The sequence below is a fragment of the Moschus berezovskii genome, chromosome 6 (assembly GCF_049115385.1).
Source record: "Moschus berezovskii isolate FMDL1 chromosome 6, NW_MosBer_1.0, whole genome shotgun sequence".
Taxonomy (NCBI): domain Eukaryota; kingdom Metazoa; phylum Chordata; class Mammalia; order Artiodactyla; family Moschidae; genus Moschus; species Moschus berezovskii.
Window position 1 is genome coordinate 83,812,060 of NC_142465.1, and position 6,007 is coordinate 83,818,066.

Here is a 6,007-nt window from a genome sequence, read left to right on the forward strand (position 1 = left end):
TACTCTACTGATCAATAACTTGAAGATATTTGCTATTTGTTCAGTACAAATTATGTGTGCAGCCTTTAAGTTCAGTTCAGTCGCTCAGTCATGTCTGACTCTTTAGGATCCCATGGACTGCGGCACGCCAGACTTTCCTGTCCTTCACCAACTCCCGGAACTTTCTCAAACTCACGTCCACTGAGTCGGTGATGCCATCAAACCATCTCATCCTCTGTCGTCCCCTTCTCCTCCTGCTTTCAATCTTTCCCAGCATTAGGGTCTTTTCCAATGAGTCAGTTCTTCGCATCAGGTGACCAAAGTATTGGAGCTTCAACTTCAGCATCAGCCTTCCAATGAATATTCAGGATTGATTTCCTTTTGGATTGACTGGTTTGATCTCCTCATAGTAGAAAGGGACTCTCAAAAGTCTTCTCCAATACCACAGTTCAAAAACATCAATTCGTTGACTCTCGGCTTTCTTTATAGTCCAACTCTCACATTCATATGTGAATACTGGAAAAACCATAGTGTTGATTAGATGGACCTTTGTCGGCAAAGTAATGTCTCTGCATTTTAGTTTTGCATGATGTACACTGCATATAACTTAAATAAGCAGGGTGACAATATACAGCCTTGACATATTCCTTTCCCAATTTGGAATCAGTCCGTTGTTCCATGTCTGGTCTAACTGTTGCTTCTTGATCTGCATACAGATTTCTCAGGAGGCAGGTCAGGTGGTCTTGGTATTCTTATCTCTTGAAGAATTTTCCACAGTTTGTTGTGATCCACACAGTCAAAGGCTTTGGCATAGTCAATAAAGCAGAAATAGATGTTTTTCTGGAACTCTCTTGCTTTTTCGATGATCCAATGGATGTTGGCAATTTGATCTCTGGTTCCTCTGTCTTTTCTAAATCCAGCTTGAGCGTCAGGAAGCTCATCGTTCACATACTGTTGAAGCCTGGCTTGGAGAATTTTGAGAATTCCTTTGCTGGCATGTGAGATGAGTGCAATCATGTAGTAGTTTGACCATTCTCTGGAATTGCTTTTCTTTGAGATTGGAATGAAAACTGACTTTTCCAGTCCTGTGGCCATTGCTGTGTTTTCCAAATTTGCTGGCATATTGAGTGCATCACTTTAACAGCATCTTCTTTAAGGATTTGAATTCAATTGGAGTTATTATCACCTCCACTAGTTGTGTTTCTAGGAATACTTCCTAAGGCCCACTTGAGTTCGCATTCCAGGATGTCTGGCTCTTTTTGAGTGATTAGTATTAGTCCCTTCAATGAATATTCAGGTTTGATTTCCTTCAGGATTGACTGGTTTGATCTTCTTGCTGTCCAAGGGGCTCTTGAGGTCTTCTCCAGCACCACAGTTCAAAGGCATTGGTTCTTTGGTATTCAGCCTTCTTTATGGTCTAACTCTCAAATCTATACATGACTACTGGAAAGACCATCGCTTTGACTATACAGACCTTGGTCAGCAGATTGAAGTCTCTGCTTTTTAATACACTGTCTAGGTTTGTCACAGCTTTTCTTCCAAGGAGCAAGCATCTTTTAATTTCATGGCTGCAGTCACTGTCTGCAGTGATTTTGGAGCCCAAGAAAATAAAATCTGTCACTGGTTCCACTTTCCCCCCATCTATTTGCCTTGAAGTGATGAGATCAGATGCATGATCTGAGTTTTTGAATGTTGAGTTTCAAGCCAGCTTTTTCACTCTCTTCTTTCACCCTCACCAAGGGGCTCTTTAGTTCCTCTTCATTTTCTGCCATTAGGGTGGTATTATCTGCATACCTGAGGTTGTTGATATTTCTCCTGGTAATCTTGATTCTAGTTTGTGATTCATCCTGCCCAGCCTTGGGATGCTCATGGTGTAGGTATAAAATTTCTGAAATTCTCATTTTCCCTTGAAAATGAGAGTAAAATTTTTACCTTTCCCAACAATCACCCTCAGATATTTTTCTTCTAGTTATGGCTCACTTCATTAATTTTCAAGAAAATATCTCTCAGATACCCAAATCTGAAAAGACAGAGTTTGTGAAACTAGATATTCCCTGAAATATGCAGCCAGTCAGCTTGTAATGCTGGTGATTTACACAAGTGCTTTTCTTTAAGACGACCATGTTTCTTTGGAATGCAGCAGAAGTGCTTCATGTATACATCCCATTTTATCACACAAAATGTTAAGAAGTTTACGCAGAAGATGTGATAAAATCAATAATTTCTCTGCTTTATCAGGGACTGCAAGTAGCTGGCAGTGAAGAAATACAGTGACTACCAGGCAGCTTTGTGCCATTGCCTTGATTTGAGCTAAGGTACAACCATTACCTTTGCACAATTAGTGTAAATGCAATATATTGATAAAAGCAAATATATAACATGTGTGGGTTCACTGAGAGTGTGATGGAGACCTCTAGGGTCTGATGGACTGAAATTTGTTAAGCACTGCTGTTTTTTAAAAAAGAAAGACCTTATCATGAACTATTGAATTTCACAAAGGGGAGTGAAGATTGCAAGCACTGGTTCTCAATCGACATTAAGCAAAACGATCCAGGGTTATCATCTAGGAACTCCACCAACTGCTATCCGTAAGTTAGAATTAAAAATTTACTTTCTTAACACATGATTTACTTGGAAGAAGCTTTTAGTGCTAAGTTCTGAAAGAAGCCAAGAAACATCTTATTGTAACGAGCAATATTTTAGTGTTGAGCTTAGCACCTAAGTAGCTTTCAATGAAATTCAGATGAACACATTAATTTCTCTTTTACTGTATACTCTGGGTCTGGCTCAGCAAAAATAGCAACGTTCTCCACTAATGGTTCAATTCAGTTCAGTTCAGTCGCTCAGTCGTGTCCGACTCTTTGCGACCCCATGAATCACAGCACACCAGGCCTCCCTGTCCATCACCAACTCCCGGAGTTCACTCAAACTCATGTCCATCGAGCTGGTGATGCCATCCAGCCATCTCATTCTCTGTTGTCCCCTTCTCCTCCCGCCCCCAATCCCTCCCAGCATCAGACTCTTTTCCAGTGAGTCAACTCATCGCATGAGGTGGCCAAAGTATTGGAGTTTCAGCTTTAAATACTAATAATGATTTAAGAATAAGGCCAAGAAAACCTTGCTCGAGCTCTTAATTTTTTGGTAATCTTTGTATTTGTATGAAGTCACTATACAGGAAATTGAGACTCCAACTTGGGTAAGTTAATAACCCAAAGAACACAAAAGTGTGGAGAGCTGTGTAGGACAAAATTCCTGATCCCCAGTGGCATTCCCCCCAGGGACACAGACCATAATTAAGGAAATTAGCAACAGCAAACTAAATGAAATTTTTTTTAAAAAAGTTTTTCCATTTCTGTCTCTCCTATCACACAAGGCCATCGGGCTGCCCTTCTCAGTTGGCCTCAGGTGAGTCTTTCCTTCATTCACCTCCCTCGGCAGGGCCTTAACCTGTGCTGTGTATGCCTGCAGTCCAGTGACAGCTAGGGGTATTAAGTGTTAGCAGAAACAATTTTCATTTCAATATACTTACAAAATATGTTTTTTTAAAAAGATGTAAAAACTTTGGGTGCTTGCGGAACAGAAAATCAAAATGGGCATGAAGAAATTGGGAGTATTAATATATTCAGATGATATGATCATTGGTTTAAACAGATAAGAAGTTGTTTTAATAGTAAATGGCTTTATAATAATTATGGTAGCTGATTTAGTACCAAACACTTCTTGGAAGGTACTGCTCCCTTAGGTCCCAGCACCATGGCCTTCCTGACACCGCTGATTCATTCTGCAGTGGTCTTATTGTGTCATCATCAGTGCAAGACCCAAGTACTCCTAACACCAGAGAGGAGGAATTCCACACCAGAAAATTCATGTATGAAAGAATGGAAGAAAATGTGTTGAAAAGCAGAGGAACTGTTATGATACTTTTAAAAGGAAATAACCTTTAAAATAAAATATTAAATTACATCTGCTTTCATGAAGTGTGGCCTGAGTTAAGAAAAGTATGTAAAGAACTGGCCAACTTCTCCTTTGATATTTATCTATTCATTAAGCTTAAATTTTCATGAAGATATTTAAAATGCTGGGGTGTGGAGGTTTTAAAACATTTCCATAAATTCTTTGACACACCTTCCATTGAAAGAGTCTCTGTCTCCTTCTCTGGAACCTCAGCTGAGCATGTGGTAGCTTCAGCTACTGTAGCACAGCTGATGTGATGGTAAGTGGCTTCTGAGGCTGCAGCTTTCATTTTGTTCACTGGGGTCACTTGCTGATGGAGTCCTGAGGCACTGAGGGAGGAGTGGCCTAACCTTAAATGCAATGCCAGGGAGATCATGTTGGCATTAAGCTTGGCAGTCCAGTTGAGCCCGTACTTTGGCATCCTGGACACAGTGCTGTTCATTGGGTGAAGAAGTCATCTTGGAAGTGGGTCCTCCTGCCCCAGACTCTTGGGCCGCCTGTAGCCATAGAAGTCATACCAGTTGAGGCTTCAAGAGACAATGGAGCAGAGAGGAGCCATCCCCACTGTGAACTCCTAACCCACAGAACCCATGTGGGCTGTTGCTTTATATCACCGAGTTCTGGGATGGCTCATAATTTAGCAATAGGTGGCTGAAATGGGGGCGTGGGTACCTATTAGACAAATGGGAAGTCACACACTTCACTTGGAATGAATGGATCCACCTTACATGGTTCATTTGGTCACTTCATCAAAGACAGAAGCTGAATGATGTGAGAACAGCCTGAGATCAATTGACAAGAAAGCTGTGCAAAAAGCTCAGAGAGTTTCAAAATTGATTTGTTGGTAATGATGATTTGATCTATTCATGTCACCGTGTATATGTAGCACAAAGCTTTGAAATACATCTTAGGATATCAAGCAAGACTGGGAAAATTCTTAGCTTTTGAGATGAGAGTGCAGTGCAAGGTCTGTGAAAGTGAAACATTAAAATGACACTTCAACAACACAACCACTCTAAGAGTGAAGGTCATAATATTTATATGTCTCCTTAAATCCCCTGAATTTCAAATACCCCATGATTTTAATTTAGTGTCCAATATGAAACTATCCTCTACTCCAAATCCTGTCTTAATTTCTTGATTTACTTGCCTATGTAAAGGCAATAACAAGAAAGACCTTTAAGATCTACTTAGTGCAAATCTAAGCCTTGACTCATCCACAAAAGGTAGAAAGCTGAGCAAAACATCATAATTAGTGAGGTTCCATGGGGATAGGTTTTGTTTTATGGTCTGCTAACACCCTCACCCTGCTCCTGGGCTTCCCTGGTAGCTCAGCTGGTAAAGAATCCACCTGCAATGCAGGAGACCCCAGTTCAAGTCCTGGGTCAGGAAGATCCCCTGGAGCAGGGATAGGCTACTTACTCCAGTATTCTTGGGCTTCCATGGTGGCTCAAATGGTATAGAATCTGTCTGCAATGTGGGAGACGTGCATTAGATACCTGGGTTGGGAAGATCCCCTGGAAGAGGGCATGAAAACCCGCTCCAGTATTCTTGCCTGGAGAATCCCCATGGACAGAGGAGCCTGGCAGGTTACAGTGCATGGGGTTGAAAAAAGTTGGACACAACTCAGTGACTAAGCACAGCATCTCCCCTCCCATCACTTAGAATAGTGCTTAGCATACAGTGGGTGTTAATTATGTATTAAATAAACGAATAAATGATTAAACATGACAAACCCTGCAGGCTAGGCTACTGTGGGAAAGAGAAGAAAGGGAATGTTGATGAATTCTCTGAGTCAGAAACTATCTTTCGTGCATATTACACTTACTATCAAAGAAAGTGAAATAAATCAAGTGACTATCAATCTATCCATCTACGTATATATATAACATGATACATAATATAGTATGCATGCTCAGTAGCTCAGTCATGTCTGACTCTTTGCAACCCTATGGACTGTAGCCCCCCAGGCTCCTCTGTCCGTAGGATTTTCCAGGCAAGAATGCTGGTTTGGGTTGCCATTTTCTCCTCAAGGGGATCTTCCTGACCCAGGGATTAAACCCACATTTCCTGG